This window comes from Choloepus didactylus, chromosome 19 (assembly GCF_015220235.1).
Source record: "Choloepus didactylus isolate mChoDid1 chromosome 19, mChoDid1.pri, whole genome shotgun sequence".
Lineage (NCBI taxonomy): Eukaryota > Metazoa > Chordata > Mammalia > Pilosa > Megalonychidae > Choloepus > Choloepus didactylus.
Genome location: NC_051325.1, coordinates 29,254,840 through 29,282,251, shown reverse-complemented (window position 1 = coordinate 29,282,251; position 27,412 = coordinate 29,254,840). Strand labels below are relative to the sequence as shown.

The 27,412-nt window shown below is 41.3% G+C and overlaps 1 pseudogene; it reads right to left on the bottom strand.

Annotated features, from left to right (window-relative positions):
* Positions 1 to 3,465: 3,465 nt before the first annotated feature.
* On the bottom strand, positions 3,466 to 20,998 carry LOC119515252 (annotated as a pseudogene).
* Positions 20,999 to 27,412: the final 6,414 nt, after the last annotated feature.

Here is a 27,412-nt window from a genome sequence, read left to right as displayed (position 1 = left end):
TCTGGGTTTGGTTTCCAGAGTGAAATACTGCATAAAATTTATCAGTTAGGATTACATTTAGGTATATATGAAAGAAAAGCCAAAATAACAGTGGCTTACACAAGATAGAATTTTATTTCTGTTAGGTAAAAGAAGGTCAGATTGGTATAGTGGTACCACAAAGTCATCAGGAGCCCAGGCTCCTTCCAGTTTTGGGTTCTGCCATCCCAATGGTGCAGGCTTTTACAAATTTATTTTAATTTTTTTATTAGAGAAGTTGTAGGTTTACAGAAAAATGCTGATCCCATATACCTCTCCCCACCCCCCGCCGCCCTTTGCCCCCACAATTTTCCCCATCATTAATCCTTCAGTCTTTGCTTCTGTGTTCCAAGATGACTGTGGAAGCACCAATCACCTCCTCTCCATTCCAGGCAGCAGGAGGAGGAAGGAGGCAGAAGGGTGTGCAGATTTCCTTTTTAGAGTTCCAGAAGTCCTGTGTACCATGTGTGCAGATAATCTCTTGGCCAGAATTCAGCCGTATGACCAGACTTAAAGCAAGGATCAAGGGGTGGGACACTAAAGTAGCCTCTATTCTGGCCAGCAATATGCTGAAATAAAAATTGGAATTCTGTTACTAAGGAAAAGGGAGTGAATGACTTTGGGGAGGAAGCGAGCATCCTTTATCACACTGATAAACCACTTTGAGGAGACTGTGATGTGAAAGCACAAATAGCACACACAGTAGGGACTTGATAAATGCTAAGGACATGTTTCATCATTTAATGGACAGCATGAGATTCCAATCTTCTTTAAGGTTGCTTTCATCAGGAGAACAAATCTTTGTGGCCATATTATGGCCTTTATTACCTTTTCTTCAAAAAAAAGTGTGTGCGAGAGAGAGGGAGGGAACAAGTGAGTGTAACTGCAAGAGGCATACTCTGACTTCCCAGTTGCCTTCAGAAGGGTACATGTAGCTTGTCGCCCAGGTTTTGTTCCTGGAAATCCACAGCAGGATTCAACTGATGTTTCAACTTTGATTTGAGTCCTTTTAGAAACCATTAGAAATAGCCAACAGTGAGCATCTAACGTCTTTTCTGCTGCGAGTACCTTTGCTAAGCATCATTGTTACTTAAAAAAAAAAAAATGAGGTTCCTGGACTTGTGTATTAAATATGACCATAACTGAAAGACTGAAGTCATCCTTCAACTCTCAAGACAAAAGTCCCGAGTTGAGGTAGCCAAGAGTTGAGTTCAATCCTAGCAAGAGGTAATTGTTAAACATCTTTCTGGTCTGTGTAGCCACGGAATGTGTGGCTTAACAATGAATACTTCCTCCAGCCAGTGGGCCCAAAAGGGGCTTACTTTGGAAATGGAGAATTAGGGAAAGGAATTGCCATAAACTTTTGTAGAATTGTGAATTTCTAACTTATATTTTAGTGGTCTTGGAAATAAATCAGGCAGCTCGGTGATACTCAGGTCACCTGAGCTCTCTTCTCTCAACTCTTCTGCCCACCTGAGCTCTCTTCTCTCAACTCTTCTGCCAGCCTTGGAGTGGCAGAAGCCCTGTGGAATGCCTGCGAGAACCTCTAAGCATAATTCTGGGGGGAAGAGAAATGGTTCCTGGGTGAGAGCAAGCCCTCTGGGTAGGCACAGGGATCCCAGAAGTAGGGTGGGAATTCGTCAGCAGGCCTAGGAAGTGGCATTCTGATAGAAAGATTGGGAAAACAAGGGTAAAAAGCAGGGGTATGCAAGGAAGCATTTAGGTTCTTGGATATATTTTCCAGTGACTATGGGAAAAGTGATAGTACATAGCTTTAATTGCCTTCCTCCTAGGGTTTGTTGAATATAGTCTCAAACTTCTACCCAAGCAATCTTTGTAAATCCATTTTAGTTATTCCAATGGTTACAGATAGGTCAGCTACAGGTAACAAACTCCTCTGGCTGATGCAAGCAGAAAGGGATTTCTATAGGGAATTAGGTGCTTAGAAGAACTGGAGAAGCAGATTCTAGCCTAGCTCCAGGAATGACTTACAAAGCAACAAGGTGGAGCTGCCTACCAAGAGAGCTGCCCACCTCTTGCACAGTCAGGGAGCTGCCACCTGTACCCCTGGCTCTGGAGACACACGCCCCTGCTGTGGAGACCAGGGAGCTACTGGGACAACACAGGCCAAAGCGAGGCCTGAGCCCTGCCTCTTAACCCCCGTGAAGTTAGGGCCTGGATGCTGGAGCCTCCATTAACCCTGCTGCAGAAAACCAAATCCCTCCACAATTGCGTTGACCAGTAGAAATGACAGAAGCTGTGGAAGCGGGACTTGATCTTACAGTGAAAGCTAGGTCACACGCAACCTGGGAAACTTTGTCATTAATCTTCATGGGAGGAGGCAAGAATGGAAGCAAACATGGTCAGGAAAGAGGCTGCTGCAGTGATCCAGGCAGGTGTGTGATGGTGGCTTGACCTGGGCTGGTTGTACTGGAAAGAGGCTCAGAATCCCTTGGGATAGATTTTAGAAGCAGCACCAGTGGTGCTTGCTGATGAATTGAATGTGGGGTGGTGAGGGAAAGAGGAATCAAGAATGAGTCCTAGGTTTAGCCTTGCCCAAGAGGTGGATGGGGTGAGATTGCTTTCTTGTGAGTCTCACTTAGTACAGGACAGAGGTTGTTACAGAGATGGGGAGAAGTTCAAGAAAATGGGACCATAATGGGCTGAAGGTTGTGGAGCATGATCCAGAGGGGAGAGGACCTTCGCCTCTTGCTTTCTCTCTCCTCACTTTGGAAATCAGAGCTCCTTATAGCAAAGTGTTTTTCATTTGGGTGTTCATCATGCTGGCCGGGTTGACTGTTCTGCTGCGTTTGTTTCTGTCATCTTTGTTTTGGCACTCTCTCCTATTCTGACATTTGGTGGGTGTGAACATAAGGTTTGCAGCAATAATTGTAGTTCTTAACCTGCCCACTGAATGGGATTTGAATGTCATTTGCATATTTTAAATTCCTCTGTGAAAATTATTTCCTGTTTACGCTGGAGTCTGAAAAAGTAGACTTGAAGACTTAAAAAGGAAGAATCAACTTAACAAATCCATTAGACAGATGCTTTAGGTTGGGTTTCCCTAGAAGCAGATCCTGAGACAAGGGTGTGAGTGCAAGTAGTTTATTTGGGAGGTGAGTGCAGTGGGTGGGGAGGTGAGACAGAGAAGGGGAGGAAGCCAGAAAAGTACGTGGGCAACTGGGGCTTAATCCTCCTGAGGACCCATCGGCGACTCTGGAGAGCATCCCTCACAGTGGTCAGCAGTTAAGGGTGAGGAAGGTCCTCCAACTTGCTTCTGTCATTGGCTGAGGGGATCTTCTGGGGGCATCACATCCTGAGCACCAGAGAATTCACAGACATCTTGGTGGCTGCACCCTCAGTGGGGGGAGGTCTAGGCTGGCTGTTTGCCGCCTTCTCCACATCCTCCAGCTTCCCAGGCAGGGTTCCCCTCAGGCTTACAGCTGCTCAGCAGCAGACCGAAGCAAGACAAGTCCGGTTATCTTCTGGACAAATATCCTCCTTTCTGGAAATGGCTTCACTCAGGCCCTGCAGGTCATCGAGCCGGGTACAGAGGGACCCTTTTTTGGAGCCCCTGCTAGAGGCTGCCCCTGCTGGAAGTGAAGGTGCCAGGGAAGCTGAAGGTGGTGAAGATCCTGGAGGCCTGGGGCTGGACTCCTTGATTTCCTCTCAACCAGTAAGGGAGGAGGAACTGCCAACAGCCATTGCTGCTTGTAATGGGAGAGGAGACCCTCCTGCTGCAAGATGGCCAGCATGACAGTCTTCTGGTCTCTTTCCAGCTCCTTCAGAAGCCGTATCAGTTGCAGCCCCTCTTCCTTCTGGGCCTCATCCTCCAGGTGCCTGTGCTCCTGGTTCTGTTCCTTTTCTTGGGCAGTTTTGTGCCAGATCTGGAGCAGGGAGACCGACCACGGCCTGGGTGTGCTCCCTCCAAGCCTCCTTCAGTCTCCTCTCCATTTCTGATGGCTGTTTCCTGCAGGTTGAGTTTCTACTTTGGGCCACGTTCTCTTGTAGAACTAGCCCATAGATCTCCTGCGGCTGGGTTAGCTCCTGCCAGAGACTGGCTGCCTCCTCCATGCTCTCCTGCTGGCCCCGGCGAGCCACTTCCAGCTGCAGCCCCACATTGGCCAGGGACTCCTGGGTTTGCTGCAGCTCCTGTTCCAGCAGTTCCCAGGCCTGGTCCACCTCCTTCTGGATGACGTGGGGACTCAGCTGCAGTTCTGCAACCAGGCAGCTATGCTCTTCCAGTGGCTGCTGCAACTCAAGGCTCACTTTGGTGGGGGTGGGAGTGGGGGTGAGACACAGCTTTCCTCATGCAGCTGGGCAAGGACCATTTTTTGAGCCATTAGGCCTTGAATGGTGTGGCTGTCATGGGCAGCATAGCTGAGTTGATTGCTGAGGCTGGGAAGCTGGGATGCAGCCTCTTCACCTTAGCCACGGTGCTCGCAGCCAGATCTGAGAGCTGCCACAGAATTGACCACAAGCTTAAGTTGTTCCTCAGCCACTGCTGTCTGCTACTGCTGCCTGCACCTGGCCTCCTGAGCCCGGCTCAGCTCCCTCTGCTGGGCCTTGGCCCGTCTGCTCCATCTCCACCTCTGCAGCTTTGTCCTGCAGGGAGCCCTGTAGAATGGCCTCCTGGTTCTGGGCTGCAACTCTCCCTTCCAGCTCTGCCACCTTCTTCTTAGCTATGCCCCAGATCCTGGGCCTTTGGCTGCATCATGAGAGCAAACACCTTCTTGAGTCAGCAGTTCAGCAAGGATTAGACCTCCCTGATAGACTCAGGAATCTATCCTGAGTCTACAGGGCGAGGATGTATGTAAAGTTCTGCACCTGCACCTGCAGCAGCTCTGTGGTGGAGCACAGGGCATCCCAGTCCTCCTGCAAGTGCTTCAAGGTTTTCAGAAGCTCTTGTCCCTCCAGTTTCCATGTCTGACTGTGGACTTCAGGAGGGACTTGTTCCCGCACCTTTCCTTATATTCTCAACCAGCGCCCCCGGAGCCTCCAAGTGTTCTTGGGTCTTGCTCAGCTGCCTTTGTGACATCTCATTCTCCTTCTGGGCCATGACCAGTGCCTTGGCTTCCTTTGCCTTCCCGGCTTCCAAGATATCCAGAGACTTCTCAAAGCCCTCACCCTTGTTGGACAAACTAGAAAGATCTGTTAAGCAGGAGAGCTGCTCTTGGTGTAACCTCTGAATCTCCTCCAGTTCCTACTGGATTTGCTTCCCTCTTCCAGGTTCTTCTGGATGAGCTTAGCCCTGGCCAAGGCACCACACAGGCCCTTGGCCTCAGTTTAGCCGACCTTCTCTGTCTGCACTAGAGGCTCCAGCCCCATAGCCTGGGCCCCCAGATCCATCTGCTCCAGTGAGGTCTCCCACAGGACCCACACCTCTTCTCAAGTCGGCTCAGATGAATTGTACAAGAAAGTAATGTTTGTTCCTGGAATTTTTCTGAAAGGGGAAGAATGAGGACTCGGGATCTTATTATTTTAAAAATTGCCTTATAGCCTCAAATTCCAGTCAGCCCCAAGCATACATTTGAATTTAAAATTTGTCTTGAATGTTCAACACACAAACGTTAGCCTCCACATCTTTGACTTCACTAACAGCACGGACAGACTGGAGAAATGCCGGATTGCCTGCCTGGAGGCAAGTTGGATTTGAAAATAAATAATGCATTTCACAGTCCCAAACAGCGTTGTGTTCTATGAAGCCTGGAGAGATGTAATGTGCTACCATCACTCTGTGCTCCCCCAAGCGTTTCTAAGTAACTGAAGGACCATGGGTCCCTGTTTGGGGTGGAAGGGGAGGAAGATGTGGCAGGGGGAAGACACAGACCAGTGAGGTTTTTGCCTGCCTTCTCAGTCCTCATCTCCACTTGACCACCCCAGACCAACTCCTTGTTTGAAAGATTGGTGGGGGGTGGGGTGGGGAGGGGAGGAGGAACCCAGCTCTTTGCAAGTCTTTTCACCTAAATGTTCAACCTTGGTCCCCAGCTAAGTAGATCAAGGTTTGACAATATGATGGATTACATCACAGCCCTTTCAGGCATGTGCTAAAAAATATCGACTTAAATGTATAAATGTTCCCAACAGATTGCAAACTGCAAAGCAGAATGTATAGGATGGTCCCTGTTTTGTAAATGACCTCATACACACATGGCACATGCTTCTAGTACACATGCATGTAAATCATTTACATATATAAATTATATATACACAAATTTGGGGGGAGTGGACATGGCCATATTCATAATGGGTACATTGGGAGGAGGGATGATTTGGAATTTTGAAGTATATGCCTTTTCTGTGTGTGTGTGTGTCTGTGTGTGTGTGTTTGACTTTTTTTTTTAAGTTAATTTTTTAAGTTAGAAGTTGTAGGTTTACAGATAAATCATATTATAAAAAAAGCATTTCCATATAAAAAAAAGCATTTCCATATACCCCACCCCTTTTCTGTGTTTTGATAGTTTTACTCTGACCATATATTTCTTTCATAAATAGAAAAATATTTCAAGAAAAGCCATACTGTCTTTCGTCCTCTCTCTGTGAGTATTGACAGAGATAGTTTGTGCAAAACCACTCCCTCTCCTGGCTGCCTCTTCCTCAGCATCAGATGTTTCTCTGTCTTTCATATTAATGCACCTCACCTAAGCTGGCCTGGGTGGTCAAAGGGTGGGACACTGTTAAGGGGTCAGCAGACCCGAGACCCAGGCCCCTGACCCTGTGCCTTTATCCCTATGAAGAAATAGCATCATGCCCTGTAAGTCCTGTCTGAACACACCACCGCTGGCCGTGTCTGTGCTGGCCTTGCTCTTCACGCTCCTGGGTCAGCTTAGATAGTTGAGAAATGCTTTTAGTCTACAGGTGGCCCCGGCCAACCACAGCAATGCCCTGCTGTAACACAGAGATGGGGCCATGTCATGGTCCAGCAGGGGCTCTGTTATGTCCAGAGATGGTTTGGCATCAGAAACATCTGGATTTGAGTCCTGGGTTGAGTCTCAAAAATCACCTGGGTGATTTTAGACAAGTGCTCACTTTGAGTGTCACTTTACCCATCTGTGAAATAGGATCCATGAGAGGGTGATTGTGAGAATTAAAGCCTCCAGCCCAGAGCCTGACACTTGGTGTTCACTCAACACATGATGGCCATTATTATGTCCTACCTCTGTCACTTACTGGCTTTTTTTTTTTTTTTTTTAACATTTTTTATTGTGGAATATGACATTTATACAGAAAAGTGATAAACTTCAAAATACAGTTTAATGGGTAGTTATAGAGCAAATTTCAAAGTATAGCATGGGTTACAGTTCCACAGTTTCAGGTATTTTCTTCTGGCTGTTCTATTACATTAGTAACTAAAAAGAAATATCTATATAATGGTTCAGTAGTCATAATCATTTGTTAAATCCTGTCTTCTCTGTTACAACTCCTCCCTCTCATTAGATCATTGGCTCAGTCTTCAGGGATATTTGGGCAATGGCCATTCTAACTTCTTCATGTTGAAAAGGGGTGTCGACTTTATGGGGTAGGGGAACACAACTGGTTGATGTTCTGGGAGAGACTGATAACTCTGGGCTGGATTTCAGAGCTTATCTAGCATAGGAACAATCTGGAGCTATTAAATTTCTGAAAAGATAGACTTTCTAGGTAAAACATTTATTGAGTCTTAGATAGAGCCCAGGGTATTCTTTAAGGTTTTCAGGAATACTGTTGGTTGGGGCTTGGCATACCATGGCAATATGCAATATCTGGCTGAAGCTTACATGCGAGTAACCTCCAGAATGGCTCTCGATTCTATTTGAAATCTCTTAGTCACTGAAACCTTACTTTGTTACATTTCTTTTCTCCCTTTTGGTCAAGAGGGTATTATCAGTCCCACGATGTCAGGGACAGGCTCATCCCTGGGAGTCATGTCCCATGTTGCCAGGGTGACTTACACCCTTGGGAGTCTTGTCCCATGTAGGAGGGAGGGTAATGAGTTTATTTGCAGAGTTTGGCTTACTTACTGGCTGTTGACCTTGGGCTAGAAGTCTATCTTGCTGAGCCTCAAGTTTTGCATTTATAAAATAAAATTTAAAAATACTTGCCTGGATGATCCAAATAGAATTGGAGTGAGGATTAAGCAAGATGAAAGTGAGAAATGGTTATTAACCGAGATTAATGAGAAGAACCAGAAAAATTGAGTCATGCTATGTGGACTGATTGCAAAAATGGCTCTAATTCTTCCCCTCCTATGCCCCTTGGCAATGTAACATTTTTTGTATAAACCATCTTTTACATAGCAGCAGAGGTTTCAGTGTGTGATTAAAGTTGTTAAGCACAGCTAGGTATATTTCCTCTTTAAGCTGGGATTTTCTCTTGGCAGCCAGAAGCTCACAGGGTGAACAGGTATCTATAGGTCAGCTGTAAAGTTCAGTATGCATAACATGAAATGAAAAACATGGATCCATTTGCTCCAGGACCCAGTTGCTCTTATGGCCAAGTGGAAACCTGGGACTGGCTCCATCAACACAAGGCCAGAGACAGCTCTGATGAGCTTATGGGTCATTCCAGAGGCTAGACGTGAATGACTCAGGAGGCTTATCAGATGTCCTGACTACCCTTCCTCACTGGGAGGGTCACTTTTTTTTTAAAATTCATTTTATTGAGATATATTCACATACCATACAGTCATACAAAACAAAGCGTACATTCAGTTGTTACAGTACCATTATATAGTTGTGCGTTCATCACCAAAATTAATTTTTGACATTTTCATTACCACACACACAAAAATAATAAGAATAAAAATTAAAGTGAAAAAAAGCAGTTAAAGTGAAAAAGAACACTGGGTGCCTTTTTTTTGTTTGTTTTGTTTTTTGTTTTTTTTTTCCTTCCCCCATTTTTCCATTCATCCATCCATAAACTAGACAAAGGGGAGTGTGGTCCTTATGGCTTTCCCAATCACATTGTCACCCCTCATAAGCTACATTTTTATACAATCGTCTTCAAGATTCAAGGGTTCTGGGTTGTAGTTTGATAGTTTCAGGTATTTACTGATAGCTATTCCCATTCATTAGAACCTAACAAGGGTTGTCTATATTGTGTGTTAAGAGTGCCCACCAGAGTGACCTCTCGGCTCCTTTTGGAATTTCTCTGCCACTGAAGCTTATTTCGTTTCCTTTCACATCCCCCTTTTGGTCAAGAAGATGTTCTCCATCCCACGATGCCGGGTCTAGATTCCTCCCCGGGAGTCATATTCCACGTTGCCAGGGAGATTCACTACCCTGGGTGTCTGATCCCACGTAGAGGGGAGGGCAGTGATTTCACCTTTCAAGTTGGCTTAGGTAGAGAGAGAGGGCCACATCTGAGCAACAAAGAGGCATTCGGGAGGAGGCTCTTAGGCACAATTATAGGGAGGCCTAGTCTCTCCTTTGCAGCAACAGTCTTCCCAAGGGCAAGTCCTGTGGTAGAGGGCTCAGCCCATCAAACCACCAGACCCCGATGTCTGTGAGCACATCAGCAATCATCGAGGTGGGGAAGCCCAATACCCCAGCTTGTGAGGGTCATTTTTATGTGTCAACTTAGCTAGGTTATAGTCCCCAGTTATTCAATCAAATACTAATCTAGGTGTTGCGGTAAAGGTATTTTGTGGATGTGATTTGAGTCCATAATCACTTGGCTTTAAGTAAGGGAGATTATCCTAGACAATCTGGGTGAGTCTGACTAAATCAGATGAAAGGTCTTAAGAGCTGAGGCTTCCCTGAAGAAGAAGAAATTCTGCCTGTAGACTGCATCTTCAGCTCCTGCCCCAGAGTTCCAGCCTACCCTTCCTAATAGCCTGCCCTGTGGATTCAGACTTGTCTAGCCAGCCCCCACAATCATGTGAGCCAGTTCTTAGCAATAAATCTCTTAGTATGTATCTCCTACTGGTTCTGTTTATCTGGTAAGTGACTAATCCACTCACTTGCCCTCATCCTTGTAAATCAGATCTAATTGCCTCTCAACTTCAACAACCCAGAGGAGACCGCTTACTCCTCTGTGCTCTTTGGAACCTGACTTCATCCTGCCCATTCAACTCTAACTCCTACAGTTCCTTGCTGGCATCCTGTTCTTCAGCCAGGCTAGAACTCCGCTGAGCAGTGCTTACTCAGCAACAAATTTACTCCTGCTGTTTCCCCTACTTGAAATACTCTCCTTCTTTTTTGATTCTCTATTGCTGTCTAATAACCACAACAGACTCAGTGGCTTAGATTGTTTGTTTAGCTCATGAACCTACAATTGGGCAGGCTTGGTGTGGATGAGCTTGTTTGCTCTGCAGGATGTCTGAAGTCTCAGCATTGTGGGCTGAAGCAGGTAGTGGTGGCTGAGCATCCCTCTTTCTTTATGTAATCTCAGGGACTCTCCATGAAGTTTCTCCATGTAGCCTCTCCAGCATGGAGGCCTCAAGGTGTTCAGACTTCTTATAGGGAGCTGGCTTTCTCTAGAACAAGACTTCCAAGCCTTTCAGAAACTGCAAGGTTTTTTATGACCTAGGCTCAGAAATCTTAGAACATCATATCTGCTATATTCTATAGGTCATACAAGTTACTCAGTCCAAGCTAAGGGGAGGAGACTTAGCTTCCACCTCTCAATGGGAAGAGTAGTAAAGAATTTGTGGTCATTTATAATTAACCACACCCTCTTCCTCTTCATCTTTCCAGATATTATATCCAAGGGCCACCCAAAGTCCTTGTTTCACATAAAACATTCCTTGATATCTACAAATAAATTAAGTCTCTGATTTATTGTCCTTATTAGTTACCAACCTACAATTTAAGACTTTATCATTCTTGTTCCATGTGTGTTTGAAAAAAAATGGTATAGCTGTAGGCATAGTCAAGGTGGTTGGTGAGTGTTTATGGAATGGATGGATAGATGGATGGATGGATGGATGGATGGATGATGGAAAGATGGATGGATGGATCCAGGTAAAGGCTGGAACAAGGAGTTTTTGTCAAAGAATAGAGCGTGATTTCTTAACTTTGACACTATTGACATTTTGGTCCAGATAATTCTTTGTTGCCCTACCCACTACCCACTAGATGCTACCCACTAGATGCTAGTAGTACCCTTCCTCAGTTTGACAACCAGAAATATTTCCAGACATTGTTAGATGTCCCCTGTTGAGAACCAGTGAGCTAGAGAGAAGGTTCTGAGCAGCTTTGGGGTTACAGCTGGGTAATGCTGAGCAGCCGTCTTTGATGAGGGCCTCATCCAAGGAGCCCTGAGCAGAGCTGGGGGAGGGCAGGAAGGCCTTTTGACCGAAGGGCTGAATACCAGAGTCACTGCACCACTGGACTCAATCAAGCTCTGAAGTGCTCCTGCTTAGCATGAACTGAGAACTGAATGATCCAATTTTTGATATGCATCTCCTCTTTCTCTACCATCTCTGCTGGAGTATGTCACCTCTCCCCCTCACTGGTATTTCCACCAGTCAAAAGATGGAGGAAATAAAAACTGGAGAAGCTCTAGGGAGCAAACATTGTTACTTACTCGCTTAAAGGCTCTGGCGAAAGGAGACAGAAAGAGTTGAATTTGCCTTAATGGCAATTTCAGGCTTTTTGGCCCTTTGTCCCCATTATGGAAAATATAATTAAAAATTAGCTCTATTTCTGCAAACAGTGATATCTACCCAAACCTACAGCAGATCCTTACTTACAAAAAGCAACCCACTGCCAATTGTTATAGGATGATGGTAAAATCATAGCAATGTATCTTCCCCACACCACATAGTAGAAATCAATAGCTATTTGAATACTTCTCCATCACAATCCAATCGTCAATAAGTCTCTGGGTAAAACTGTGTTGTTATAAAGGCTTTGTTCATCAATTATGTCTTAATATCCCCCAAAGCCATTATGGAGTGAAGATGTTTTATAAACAGAAGACAATGAGTGTGCCTGGTCTAATAGCTTTTTCTCCCACTGTTATTCAAATCACCACTAATGTAGGAGCTCTCAAATTTAAAATTCTTAGCAAAATAAAGCTGACTTCCCGGCTGCATAAACCACCCCCCAATGGGTGTGGAAAATACATCAATGAGATGCCAAAATGTTAGCATTGCTTCCACAGACGTAGAGGGTTAGATGAACTTGTTTTTATTGGTCGCCTCTGGACATTGAGAATAATGAAACACTATGTCTAGTGTTTTCTAGGAAGGTTGGGAGGTGAAATTTCCAGGCTAACTAAATATCCTCGTCTTTAGAGAACTAAGCTAGGTAGGTGATTATAGCCAGGCACATACCCTTTTTCTTCCATACACATATTAGCAATTGTACCTCTACTTGGTGGATCCCCTTTATCAGCCAGCGTACCCCTCTCTTAGCTGCTGAGTACTGGTTGCTAATAGCTCTCAGCTGCCCCCTTCTCTGGAGAATTTTCCTTGTCCAGGAAGTTATGCCCCCTCCCCTCTGCTCCTAGCAGCCTACAGCCAACAATTTACCGATGTTACAAAGAATCAACCTCCTTGCCTTAATGCGGGACCAACTCGGCATTGCAATCCATGCTCCAGTGCTCCCTGTGGGATCAGGCTGCGGCTAGACTCCATCACCTCCTTGCTCAGCTCCTGCCCCTGCTCCCTCCCGCTTCCTTCTCTCCCTTTCTCTCCAGAGTCTACCTTCAATAGATCACATGCCTTGGGATCCTATCTCAGTCTCTTCTTTTAAGGGCCTTAAATCTAAGACTGCAAATTTCAAAGAAATCACCAAAATGCACTTAACAACAATTATTTCTACAGATGTGAAGGAATACCCTGAACAGAGCACTTCTCTGGCTCTCTGGCTAGAGGATGCGATTACACATTTTGAATTAACAGCAGCCAGGTCTGAACGAAGTGAAATCTGATGGCAAAGCCAGAGTCAGAATGACATCTCCAGTTGACATCATCTACATTGACAGCCACGTGGCAGAGCCTCTGAGCTCCTCCAGGTGTAGCTTCTTGCTTTTACAGCATTTCACTTTGGTTGTCTCATTTATAGAGTATTAGTGCTTGTACAGTCCTTAGACAATCACTCAAAAAAATATTTATTGAGCCCCTACTATATGCCCATCCTGATGGATTATCTATTCTAACCTTCAAGGAAGAGCATGCCTTGGTCCCATCTTGCTTTAGCCCACGGGAGAGAGCTCATAGGCTGCGCTGGAGGTTTGCATGCATCATGTCCAGCCATCCGTATCAGGGCTTCTTTGTCACACACTGGATTCAGAATGATGAACAGGAGCTTACAGATCACCCAGAGCCATTTCTGAGGTAGCAGACAATGCTACATGTCTCCAAGCCATCAACCTGACTGATGAAGGTCAAGGGTAGCTTGGAGGGATCTCAGCCCAGCAGTGCCTGCTGTGTAGACAGTCTCTGCAGTGTATTGGGGTTGGTCATAGTGGTGAGGCCTTCTCCCCACCTTCCTTGATTCCCTCCTCTGCCTCTTCCCCTACCCAGGGGAAGTTCCTAAGTATTCATTGTTGAAGTTCTGTACCCTAGTAACTTTTTATTGCTGTACTGCTACCAACATCTCTATTGGAATGGAATCGATCTAGAAATAATCACAGAAGCCAGCCCTAGCCTCTCCACAGTCCTGGCTGGCTGCATCTGGACTGTCCACCAGAGTTGGCAGCATCATCCCATGCTGGGCCACATGTTCTATCAGATGCTCCTTTATCCTTCCTCCGTTTCAGACACTGCACAGATACTATCACTCAAAACAAGACAAGCACACACTTCCACAAGACATTCCCTTGGTGCTCAAGGTCAATCCTTTCAGCTCATTGAGTGTGGAAAGAACAAAATCACAAGTCTTCCCCAACCCTGCACCTTCGTCCCCTCTGTTCTCCCTGTTATAGCACTCTTTATTAATTTAAATTTTACAGTCTGTCATGAATGGACTCAACGAAGAATTCTCCCATGAAGACTTTCCTAAACAATTAGCACAAAAACTGATCTTCCCAGAAACCAGAGGAATTACTCATTCAACAAATATGATGCTAATCATATGGCTTTGTCTGCTCTAATGAAGACACACTCTGATATATAGTTGTCAGAAATTCCCTAAAATAACAGTATACATGGTAATATGATGTCTAACACTGAAGTTCCAAAACTGAAATGTGTCTAATTATGTAACAAGTGGGAAGTTGGGTAAAAATGCTGATTCCGAGACCATGCTACAGAGACAGATGCACTAAGTCTGGGTGGCACCCAAGGAGAACACTGCTCCAGTGTCTGTGTGGTGCTTTCCAGTTCATAAAGTTACAATTTCCTCTATTGCCAGACTAAAGGCTCATCATTTCTTCAACGCCAGTATTCGCTGAAGTATTATCTAACATGCTGCACCCGAGACTCCAAAGGAGCACGTTAGGTTAAGTATACTGAATGTGGGGTGAGGCAGACTTGGGAAGAGCAGAGAGAGAAGGTGGCTTCTTGTTGATGTGGCTCTAGGGAGGGAGGCTGGGTTGTCACCCACAGGCTAGGGCTGACTCAGTGCTGGTGGGGTCTAGGGAGTGATGGCAGCCAGCTGCAGGCAGTGGGTCCCCAGTGGTAACCTTTCTAGCTCAGTGATCCCCTAAAGTATTGGAGTACTTGTTTGTATTTAAAACCATGCTAACACTGCAGTATGGATTGGCATTGACATCTTTGCTGGATCACAGGTCATGAACCATCTGTAGGGGATCCCAAGGAAAGAGGGTGTTCTCTAACGTGGAGGGGATGCCTGAGGCATCCTCAGACTTTCTCTGGTTTATATATGCCGGCCAAGTTAGGTTTATGGGTTATACTCTCCAAATGGGTAAGTGACTTAAAAAGATTCTTGCCATTAAAGTTTTTTGAAGATAATACTAATGAGGCAAGTCAAGCAGACCACAAGAAAATGGGGGAGCTGACACTTGCCATTCCTAGTATGGATAAATTATAAAGTTAAAAACAATGACAGACTAATCAGACCTGACCAGGATTTGGTAAAAAAGAAAAAAAAGAAAAAATGAAATTATTAAGAAAACTTTTTGAATCATGGATTTACAACAAGACAAATGTTTCAAATTTGCCAAACTCTTCTCAGAAGACAAGGGACTGTCAATAGAATGGACAAATGACAATACGGGGCTCAGATTGACACAAAGTCCAGAAACAAATACTGATGAGTAAATCAACAAGGTTCACTTATCTATCCATTAGAAGTTGGCATCATCAGAATTCACTGCAAGGATCTTAGAAACGTTACCTAGAACACACAGAGGTACAGATTTGTGCACTGAATCTTCTCCTAGAGCTTTGCAGTGTCAGATGATAAGATCTGGACAGATGAGGTTTCAATCAGATCTTCTGGAAGCCTAGCTGGAAATTCTGCACTTGGGCCAGGAGCACCTCCTCACTCTCAGAGTTTATAATATACAGTATTATTACAGATCCCAATGTCCCCAGGCATGACCAGAGCCTTCTGTGTCCCCTAAGCCTGCCCAGGCTGACACAGCCTTGTCCAGACACGTTTCTGAGTTTAGTGCTGCAGAGCTGAACAGGGGCCCGTGTCCCAACTGTCTATGATCTGAAAGGGACTTGAGACACCTAACAACCAAATGCACTGTGCAGTCCTTGTGTCAATCTTGGCTCAAAGGCACCAACTGCAAGAGACAGTTTGGCAACAGTTGGGATAATTAGAATTACGAGTTGAGTACTAGATGATATAAAAGAGTTATTGTTGATTTTGTTAGGTGTGATAATGGTTTATTGGTTACAGAAGATTTCCCTATTTTTAGAGTTGCATATGAAAGTATTTTGAGGTGAATTTTTTAATGTCTATTACAGTAAATGTCTGTTAATGTCTATTGATTGTTTTAATGTCTATTATAAATATTTTGGCAAAAATTTAGATGAATCAAATCTGGCAAACTGTTAAGAATTAAGTTTAGGTAATGAGTGTATGTGAGATCATTACATCACTTTTTCTTACTTTTCTGTATGTTTGAAAATGTTCATAATAAAAATTTTTATAATAAAAAGTGAACAAACAAACACAATCTCGTGAAAATGTTTCATCTTTGAGAAAGTAAATATTTTTTTTGGAATAAAATATATGGAGAGAATATTTTGAAAATTTCCATTTAGAATTTAGGATGACTCAATAAAAGAAATATAAATAGGTCATCTACAAACTCTCTTGCTGCCATACTTAAAAAATTTGGGAACAGACTTGTTGAACTGTTTTAAAGGGTTCCAAATGAAATGTTTTAGTAAGTTTTGAGCTGAACCACTGTTAAAAATATAAAAATGTAGCACCCTCTGATTAGTCTGCAAGAACATCAGGGAACATGGTGATTTACTCACCAAGTGCCAACAAGAATCTTTGCATAATTGGTGGAGGAAAAGACTGAAAAATAAGAATCACAGTTTAGGGGAGCACATCCAATGATGTCCTTACTACATTTACTTTTGGTGAAAAATATTTTCCAGCTATTACAGTAATCAAAACCATGTTGAAAGAAAGAGGCCTTCAAATAATTTTATCACAAATTGTTAAGCCAATCATTTTTAAAAAAAACTCAATTACATTGAGTTAAAAATATTATTAATAAAAATATTTTGATACTATCTTAGTGGGACTATTCATTATAATAAACTATTGAACTATTCATTAATAGGTGTATTAAAAATTTTTACTAAATGTTTACTAAATGTTTATGTCCTTTATCATTCTTTTTGCATATATTTCTTTTTTGTATAAAATTTGTAATATACATGTATATGATGTATAAATAAATACTGGGATTGTGACTTACTTATTTTTACTCCTGGGGTGCATGATATAACAAGTTTGGGATCATTGCTGCAGATTTTAGGAATTTCTTCACACCCAGGGAGAATACTGTCCAATCTTCCCAGGATTTATGATCCAGTTGTAAGAAGAAGAGGCAGTGGTAGAAAGCAAGAGAGGCAGAAAGGGGTGGTGGGAAGAGCCAGGGAGAAAAGAAAAAGACTTTGTTCTAATATTATTTTCAAATTCTTACAGTTATCCAGATCAACACTGTCCAATAGAACTTTCTGTAATGATGAAAATGTTCTATAATCTGCTCTGTCCAATATGGTGACCATGGGCATATTTGGGTTTTGAACCCTTGAAATGTGACTAATGTGACTGAGGAATTGAAGTTTAAATTAGTTTAAAATATAAACAGCTAACGTGGCTAATGGCTGCTGTTTCAAACATTCTGCTCTAGAAAGAAACCACACTCAAACATGCCTAAAATATTAGTAACTGAAGGAAAAATAGGAAATATGTGAGCCTAGCAATGGAGAACTGCACACAGGTCAATAGAAGAAATAAGTTGATGCAGGAGACGTAGAGATGGCATAATCTGAATAATGTGGTCTTAGATTTTCTTTTCTATTTACAATTTCTATTTTTTAATAGAATGGAAATGTGATTTACATTTCAAAATTTACCTATCTTCAAAAGGTATATATGCAGTACACTTTTTGTCAGTTTTATCATATTTTATACTTTCACATTATTTTTCCTCTGAGAATTTGCAGATGGAGGGATGTGTGCACCCCATTCCTTTCTTCCATACTCTAGGCTTATTATTTCAGCAGTGTAAGCTGGCTAGCTTCAGTCTCTTTCTCCTTAGGACTGTACATGGCCACTTGATTTTTAGTTATCTCTTCCCCTTTGCTAACCTCCCTCTTCCAAATATATCTTTTTAGATGCTGCCATACAATTCCTTTAACAGTGAGCAAAGTCTTTTATTCTTCCAATTAGAGATAAAAGGCTTTGATAAGAAATACTGGCTGACATATACAAGAAACTCACTGATGCTAAGGAAAAAAAAATCAATCAGTGAATTAAGGAGGACCTCTGCTCCCTCTGTATTTTGATAGTGTGGGAGAAGATGATTAAAGAAGGGAAGTCCTTGGTCCTATAAAAACAGATGCATATGGCAAAAGTTTTCTCAAAAAGATATTGTGGGGATATAAAAGTATGAAAATTTCAGGCATCATCAGCTTGCCTTGTGTCAACTGGGAAGGTCAAACTGAAATCAGTGGCTGGAATGTTTAAAGCTCAGTGCTGTGGAATTTAGGATGACTCAGTGGCGACTTGTCTCCCATAGGGACATTGTAAATTCCAGGAGGACAGGGACTGGCCACAATGTACTTCCTGTCTATTCCCTATATTCCCTGGTGCCAAGCATATGGAGGACAAGTAACTGTTGGATAAGTGGAAGAATATAACTTTTTTTTTAGTTTAAAAAAATGTTTTTATTGTGGTAGCATTTATGCCATATAAAATTTCCCAATTTAACAATTTTTAAATGTAAAATTCAGTGGCATTAATTCCATTCACAATGTTGTGCTACCATCACCACTGTTCAATACCACAATTTTTTTCACCCCAAACAGAAATCTGTACTTATTAAGCAATAACTTCCCATTTCCCCCCCACCCTCCAGGTTCCTGCAACATCTAAAATATGTTCTGTCTCTATGAATTTGCTTATTCTAAGTATTTCATATAAATGGAATCATGCAATATTTGTCCATTTGTATCTGACTTCTTTCCCTCAGCATGATGTTCTCAAGTTTTGTCCATGTTGTAGTATATATGAGAACTTCGTTCCTTTTTATGGCTGAATAATTATCCACTGTATATATATACCACATTTTGCTTATCCATTCATCTGCAGTTGGACACTTGGTTTGCTTTCACCTTTTGGCTATTGTGAATAATGCTGCTATGAATATTGGTATACAACTGTTTGAATTCTTGTTTTCAGTTCTTTCTGGTATATACCTAGGTGTGGAATTGCTAGGCCATATGGTAATTCTATGTTTAGCTTTTTGAGGAACAGCCAAATGAGAATATAACTTTTGAAAACTCATTTAAAGCCTGGAGTGCTGCCTAAGCAGTGAGCATTTTCTTTTACCCTTGGATGAGAAAATTAACTAATTAAAAACCTCCTGGGAATGAGAGTTCTTCCCAGCTTTTGTTGTGTACTGATGAGAACTTAGACTGAAGAGCTCTTCTTGAAGTTCTGTAGCAGCAGGCGAGTAGTAATGAAAACAAGTGCCAGTGTTGAGCACTCTGGAAATTAAGATAAGGAGCCTTTCCATGTGAACTCAGAATTTTCACTTATATATGCAAGACACTTTTTGGGAAAACTTACAAAACTTTATTGAAAGATATAAAGGAATATATAAATAAATGGAGAAAAATCCGTTTCTGACTAGGGAAACTCAATGCCATTTAGGTGTAAATTTTTCCAAAATTGGGCTTTAAATCCAGTGCAGTGCCAGTAAAAATTATGATAAGGTTATCCTGGAACCTATCAAGTTGATGAGAAAATTTAAAGGTAAGAGTAAAGAGCCAAGAATAGCGCAGACACTCTTGAAAGTGAACAAGGTGAGGGGAAGGTGGCTATCAAGACTTAATAAAAGGTTACAGTCTTTAAGGCAGTGTGGTGTTGGCACAAAGAAAGACTGATGGAACCCAGTGGGGAGTCCAGAAACAGACACAGGGTCGTGGAAACTTAATTTGTAACAGAGGGGCATTGCAAAGAGTAGGAAGGGATGGACTGGCCAGGAAATGACTCTGTGACCCCATAATAGACCTTGTGCTCCATGTTTTCACTCCCACCCACCCATCGGTCCAGATGATCATTGTCTGGTTTTCTTTCTGTCTCTCCCACAAAGCTTGTCATTACCAAGAGTGTCTTATTTCTCCTCCCCTCTGCATCACCTAACATGGTGCCCAGTGATAGAGCCTCCTCAATACTCAGTTCCATCTTTTATGAAAATGTGCCATCTACTCCCTGAGAATTAAAAGAGGTAATATATGTAAATCTGCTAGAGCTGGTCTTACATAGAATAAGCACTCAAAAATGGTCATCATAATGGTTAGTACTTACTAAGGAACTAATAGGTGCCAGGCATGCTAAGATCTTTAAAGGAAAGATCCCATTTTAATCCTTGAAGCAAACCCATGAGGCATGGGGAAACTGAGGCACTGGGAGCTTAGGTACTTAGTCCAAGACCATATGCTAGAAGGTAGAAAGCGAGGCTTTAAACCTAAGCAGTATAACTTCCATTATCTTAACCATTCCATTACACTCTACTTCATATTAGTGCCTTAATTTATTTTTAATGCAATTTTATTGAGATATATTCACACACCAAATAATCCATCCAAAGTAGAGTGAGTGCCTTCGTTTTGTATAAAAAAATCACAACAAATATTTGCGGCTTGGATGAAGAAACGAGTGATCCTGACTCTCAATAAAATGCTGAGAAACAGGGAAACATGTAAGACTTAAGTATACATATATATACACACACACATTTCCTCCTCCAGAGAATTCATCTTTTTTTTTAATTAGAGAAGTTGTAGATTTACAGAAAAATCATGCAATCATGCAGAGAATAGGGTTCTCATGTATTTCCCCTCCCCACAGTTTTCCCTGTTAACCTTTTGCATTAGTATGGTACTTTTGTTACAATTGATGAAACATTATTATTAATATAAGTATACTATTATACTATTATAATTATACTATCAACTGTATTAACATAGTTTACATTAGGGCTCACTGTGTATATTTTTCAGACGTTTTCTTTGTGGTTACTATGGGGCTTGAATTTAATATCCTAAATCTATGACACTAGCGGTTGATTTGATACCAATTTAATTTCAATAAGTTACACTGTTCCCGTACTCCCCATTCCCCTACCTTTTTGTTGTACTTGTCACAAATTATATCTTTATATATTGTATGTCCCAAACCATAGATTTATTATTACTTTTTATGCATTTGCACTTCAGAACTTGTAAGAAGTAAAAAGTGGATTACAAACAAAAAACACAATACAATTTTACTGGCATTTTATAATTCCCCAGATGGTTACCTTTACCGGGGATCTTTATTTCTTCCTGCTGCTTCGATCCACTGTCTGGCGTCTTTTCCTTTCGGTCTGAAGAACTCTTTAGCATTGCTTGTAGTGCAGATCTATTGATGACAGACTCCTTCAGCTTTTGTTTATCAGGGACTATCTTAATCTCTCCCTTATTTTGAAAGACATTCTCGCTGAATATTAAATTATTGGTTGGGAATTATTTTCTTTCAGCACTTTAAATATTTCATCCCCCTGCCTTTCTGCTTCTTTGGTTTTGATAAGAAATAAGCACTTAATCTTATTGGGACTCTCTTATACATAACACTTTGCTTTTCTCTTGCAGCTTTCAGATCTCTCTTCTTGTTCTTGACATTTGACAGTTTGACTACAGTGTGTCTGGGCATGGTTCTCTTCAAGTTTATCCTTGGCATTTAAATTGCTCAAAAAAAAAAAAAAAAGTCCTTAGGTGAAAATCTAACAAACATGTACAGGACTTGTAGGCTGAAAACTACAAAACATTGATGAAAGAAATCAAAGATCCAAATAAACGGAGAGACGTATCAAGTTCATGGTTTGGCAGACTCAACATAGTAAAGATGTCAATTCTCCTAAACTGATATATAAGTTTAACACAATTCCTATCAAAATCCTCGAGTGATTTTTTGTAAATAACACAAGATTATTCTAAAATGTATATAAAAAGACAAAGGAACTAGAAGAGCTAAAACAATTTTGAAAAAGAGGTATAAAGCAGAAGAAATCAGTCTATCTGATTTTAATATTTGTATCATTACAATAACTAAGACTGTATGGTATTGGTAGAGGGATAAACTTATAGATCAATGAAACACAATAGAGAACCCAGAACTAACCACACATTAAGTACAGCCAACTGATTTTTTTTCCTTGCAATTCTATTGAGATATAGTCACATATCATACAATCATCCAAAGTGTACAATCAGTTGTTCATATTATCATCATAGAGTTGTGCATTCATCACCACAATTTTTGAACATTTTAATTACTCCCAAAAAAGTAATAAAAATTTAAATAAGAATAAAAATAAGAGTAAAAAAGAACACCCAAAACATCCCATCCTACCCCCCACACCCTAGTATTCATTTACTTTTTTGTCCCCATTTCTCTACTCATCTGTCCATACAATGGATAAAGGGAGTGTGAGCCACAGAGTTTTCACAATTACATGGTCACACCGTAAAAGCCATATAGTTATACACTCGTCTTCAAGAATCAACAGCCAACTGACTTTTGACAAAAATAGAAAAGCAATTCAACAGAGGAAGGATAGTCTTTCCAGTAAGTGGTGCTGGAGCAATTGGACATCCATAGGCAAAAAACGAACTTTGCATAAGTCTCACAATTTATACAATGATTGACTCAAAGTGGATCATGGATAAATGTAAAATGCAAAATTTTTAAACTTTTAGGAAAGAACATGGGACAAAATATTCTGAATCTAGGGCTAGGCAAAGAATTCTTAGACTTGAAACAAAAGGCACCATCCCTAAAAGAAAAACTTGATACATTGGACTTCATCAAAATTAAAAACTTTTGCTCTGCAAAAGGGCCTGTTAGGAGGATGAAAAGACAAGCTATAGACTGGGAGAAAATATTTGCAAAATACACATTTTAACAAAGGACAAATATCTAAAAAATATCAAGAACTCTCAAAACTAAACATAAAAAGTCAAACAATCCAGTTAGAAAATGAGTAAAAGACATGAAGAGACATCATACCAAAGAGGACATACAGATGACAAACAAGCCCATGAAAAGATGTTAAACATTCATTAGCTATTAGGGAAATGCAAATGAAAACCACAGTGAGCTATCACTACACACCTGTAATAATGTCTGAACTAAATAGTGATTACACCAAATGCTGGTGAGGATTCAGAGAAACTGGACCATTGAGACATTACCAGTGAAAATGTAAAATGCTACTAACACTCTGGAAAACAGTTGGGCATTTTCTTAAAATCTAAACATGCCACCGCCATACAACCACATAGTCCTACTCCTGGGGATTTACCTCAGAGAAATAATAACTTATATTCATGCAAAAACCTGTACTTGAATGTTTATAGCAGCTTTATTCAAAATAGTCACAAATTGGAAAAAAAAATAACACCCAGATGTCCTTCAACTGATGAATGGTTACACAAACTGTGTAGATTCATACCATGGAATACTACGCAACAATAAAAGGGAATGGACTATTGATACATGCAAAAGCCTGGATGAATCTGCAGAAAATTATGCTGAATGAAAAAAAGCCAATCCCAGAAAGTTAAGTATTGTATATAACATTCTTGAAATGACAGAATTACGGAAATGGAGAACAGATTAGAGGTTGCCAGGGATTAAGAAGGGGTTGGGGATGGGAGGGAAGTAGGTATGGCTGTAAAAGGGCAACATGCGGGATCATTGTAGGCTGGGAATGTTCTGTTTCTTGGCTTCAATGTCAATATCCTGATTGTGATCGTTCTGGTTTGCTGAAGCTTCCCAAATGCAATATACCAGAAATGATTTGGCTTTTACAATGGGGGTTTATTAGTGCACAGATTTACAGTTCTCAGGCCATGAAAATGTACCAATTAAGGCATCAAAAGGCAGATACCCTCTTGAGGAAAGGCTGATGGCATCTGGGGTTCCTTTGTCACATGGGAAGGCACATGGCTAGAGTCTGCTGGGCCTCTACTGGGTTTAGCTTCTGGTTTCCATGGCTTTCTCCAAAATGTCTCTGGGCTTCTGTCTTAGCTTCTCTGTTAGCGTCTCCCAGGGCCAAACTCTGGATTACGTATTTCAGATTTTCTGACCTTTTATCCTCTCGTAGAGGACTCCAGCAAGGGAATTACAACCCCCCTTGAATGGGTGGGGTCACATCTCCATGGAAACAACCTAAACCAAACGTCCCACTCATAGTAGGTCTGCACCCACAAGATTGGATTAAAAGAACATGGCTTTTCTGGGGTACATAATAATTTCAAACCAGCACAATGATATTTTACTATAGTTTTACAAAATGTTATTATTGGAGGAAACCGGGTAAAGGCACATGGGATCTCTCTGTATTATTTCTTACAACTACATGTGAATCTACAATTATCTTGATATGATAGTTTAATCAAAAAAGAAAAGCAGTCCCATTTTCTACTTTTAATATTTTACCTTTGTATTTAATTTCTTTAATCCTATACATAATTTTATATAAATTCACAGGCTTTGCTTCAAATGCAGTCTTTTTTTTCTTCTGTTTACTTGCCTCTCCTCTTCCGCCTCCTTATGTCTTCATCCACACTACCCCCCACCTTTAACTCTTGTTAATAGCTTTCTCTGGTAAAAGTGTACCATAGACACCGTTACTAGATAAATGATAGATTTAAAAAAAGATCAATAATGCCGACGACAGGCTTAATATCTTTAATATTCTAGATCTTACAAATTCATAAGGAAAGGACAAACCACCTAACAGGAGAAAAGAAATGGGCAAAGATTTGAGGAGATGATTCCTAGAAGAACAAATTCAAATGTTCAACCTCCCAAGCACCCAAGGAAATGCACATCAAAGTAACGAGTATCATTTTATGTATCTAATAGACTGGAAAACAACAACACACATGCACACACGTAAACACACAAAACACTCAAAGATGTGAAGGCAAACGGCACTTTCACTCCTTGCTGTGGAAATTTAAATGATAACTTAATTGGAAAGAAATCTGATTTCTATTACAATTTAAAAATATATGCCCTTTAAAACTTCACTTGGCTATATGCTTAAGAATTGTATGCTTTACTGTATGTAAGTTATACATGAATAAAAAATAAAGAAGATTTTAAAAAGTACATCTACCTTTGTCCTAGTAATATGCCCCTGGAAAGCCATCCCATAGAACAAAACCACTGGTCCTTGGTTAAGGGCACTGGTACAGAGATGTTTATTACAACATTGTCATTGTGCCCAAAGAAACTGGGAATAAAGAAAGGTCCACAAATGGAGGGATGTTTCAATCTGGTACAACCGCACCATGGAATATTGTCAACCATTAAAATAATATATTAAAGTTACACAGATGACTTAGAGGTCTTTTCCAAATATTGTTGAGCAAGAAAAGCTATATAGAAAAACATGTATAATGTGATCTGATTTTTGTAAAATTTCCAAAGAATCCTGTGTATATGAATAGGTATATATGTACATCCTCATAGTATATAATTCTTGAGTTTCTTTTGTCACCAATTCATTATCTGTAAAGTTGAGAGGGTTATCAAATTCAATCACCCAGATGGAGCTGAAGATTGATTTATCTGAACTTGCTCTCATTTCCTGGACTGTGCATAGATAGGAGCAGCTCCATTCAGGGAGCTAGTGAGTTAGCCACTTTGGCCACCAGTTAACTCTCCAGGCTTTCAGGATTCACAAGTTTGAGAAACTTCCTTGGCAGTCCATGAATGCCTGTGTTAACCCCGCGCATTTGTTGTACATAAAATGAGGCTGTTTCAGGGATTTGATGTCATCCACAAAGTTGCTAAATTGTGTACCCAGCACTCTCCCCATGATATCTGTTTTCACCGTCTTTCTCATGGAGCTGCCCCCTTTCCCAGTATATTGTTTCTATTTAAAAGTTGTTTTCAAATGTTTTGGAACATTCTAGGGGTAATAATATAATAATTATATCTAACGTCTGTTGAGTCTGGCACGTGGTAGGCATGCTATAAATGTTAGCTCTGCGTGGCAGTTGGAGGAGATGGGGATAGAATAGGAAGAAGGAAGAATGGGGCCCGAGATGACCCCAGCTGCCGTGGGAGAAGGGGGTTCTCTCCTGACCCTCTCCACTCACTCCTCTAGCTGTGGTTGCTATGTATTACGTTTTATTATTATAGGGAGGCCTGAAAACAGGGGCCAACTTTTTCCTCCCCTTACTGTCAGGAGACATTTACTTTTTTAAATTAAAAATTTACAAATTTAATTTCTTACAAAATTTCTGCATTCAGTAAAATGCATAAATCTTCAGTGTGCAACACAATGAATTTGACATACATAAACATCTATGTAAACTCCACCATATAAAAATATAGAAAATTCTCAAGACCCCAGATGTTCCATCATGTTTCTTCTCAGTCAATACTGTTCTCCCTCCCCAGAGGTAACCACTATTTTGTTTTCAGTCCCTGTGGTGGTTTAAAGCTGTCATGTACCCCAGAAAAGGCCCAGTTCCTTTAATCCATTCCTGTGGGTTCAGACCTATTGTAGGTGGGACCTTTTGATTAGGTTATTTCAATTGAGATGTGACCCACTCCATTCAAGGTGGGTCTTAATCTCCTTACTGGAGTCCTTTATGAAAGGATAAAACACATACAGAAGCTAAGAGACGAAATTAAGAGACGCTCATAGAGAAAAGTCCCAGAGAAACTAAGAGAGGGCCCACGGAAGCTCAGAGAGGTCACTGGAACCAGAGGCTGAAAGCAACAAAATTCGGGAGTGAAAGACCAGCAGATGTCGGCCACGTGCCTTCCCATGTGACAGAGGTGTCCCGCATGCCAGCAGCCTGTCTTCAGCGTCCAGGTTTCACCCTGTTGATGCCTTGAAATTTTCATAGCCTAAGAACTGTAAATTTTAAGTTAATAAATCACCATTGTAAAAGCCAATCCATTTCTGGTATATTGCATTCCGGCAGCTTTAGCAAACTGAAACAGTCCCCATAGATTAGTTTTCCTGTCCTAGAACTTCTTACAAATGGACTCAAAAGGTGTATATTCTGATGTGTCCAGCTTCTATTTGTTTATGTCTGTGGGATTTATCCATTTCATGGATATGCCCCATTTATTTATTCATTTATTTGTTAATGGATATTTGGTTTGTCTCCAGTTTTGGCTGTTTTAAATAAAGCTGCTATGCACATTTGTGTGCATGTCCTTGGTGGATGAAAGTACTCATTTCTCTTGGGAAAATACCAAGACGTGAAATTGCAGGGTCACAGGGTAGAGGTGTTTAGTTTATATGTTCTCCCATTCTTCCAAAGAGTTTATGCTGGTTTATACTCCCGTTATGAGAGTTCTGGTTGCTCTACAACCTCCCCAACTCCTGGTATTGTCAGTCTTTAATTTTAGCCATTCTGGTGGGTGTGGAGAGGTATCTTACTGTGTTTTAATCAGCTTTGTCCTGGTAACTAGTCACGTTGAGCATCTCAGGAAGCCTCTTAAGATAGAATGTCTTTGAGTGACCAGACATCTACATTTTCTTTACCCTTTTCTGTCCTCTATGAGCCAGCCTCCAGAACGTACTCCTTGCAATTCAAAATCAAGGAAGATATGTCAGTTTAGAACGTCTGAGGTTGGACATGCAGCATGAAGATAATGAATGGGGATAGATACTGAAAATGATAAAATGGCCACAGGGTAAAAGAGGATTGGGAACTCTCAGCATAAAGACAGGTGTGGTAGCTGCAAATTGGCGCTCCTGATAACATATTTTCCACCTTCCA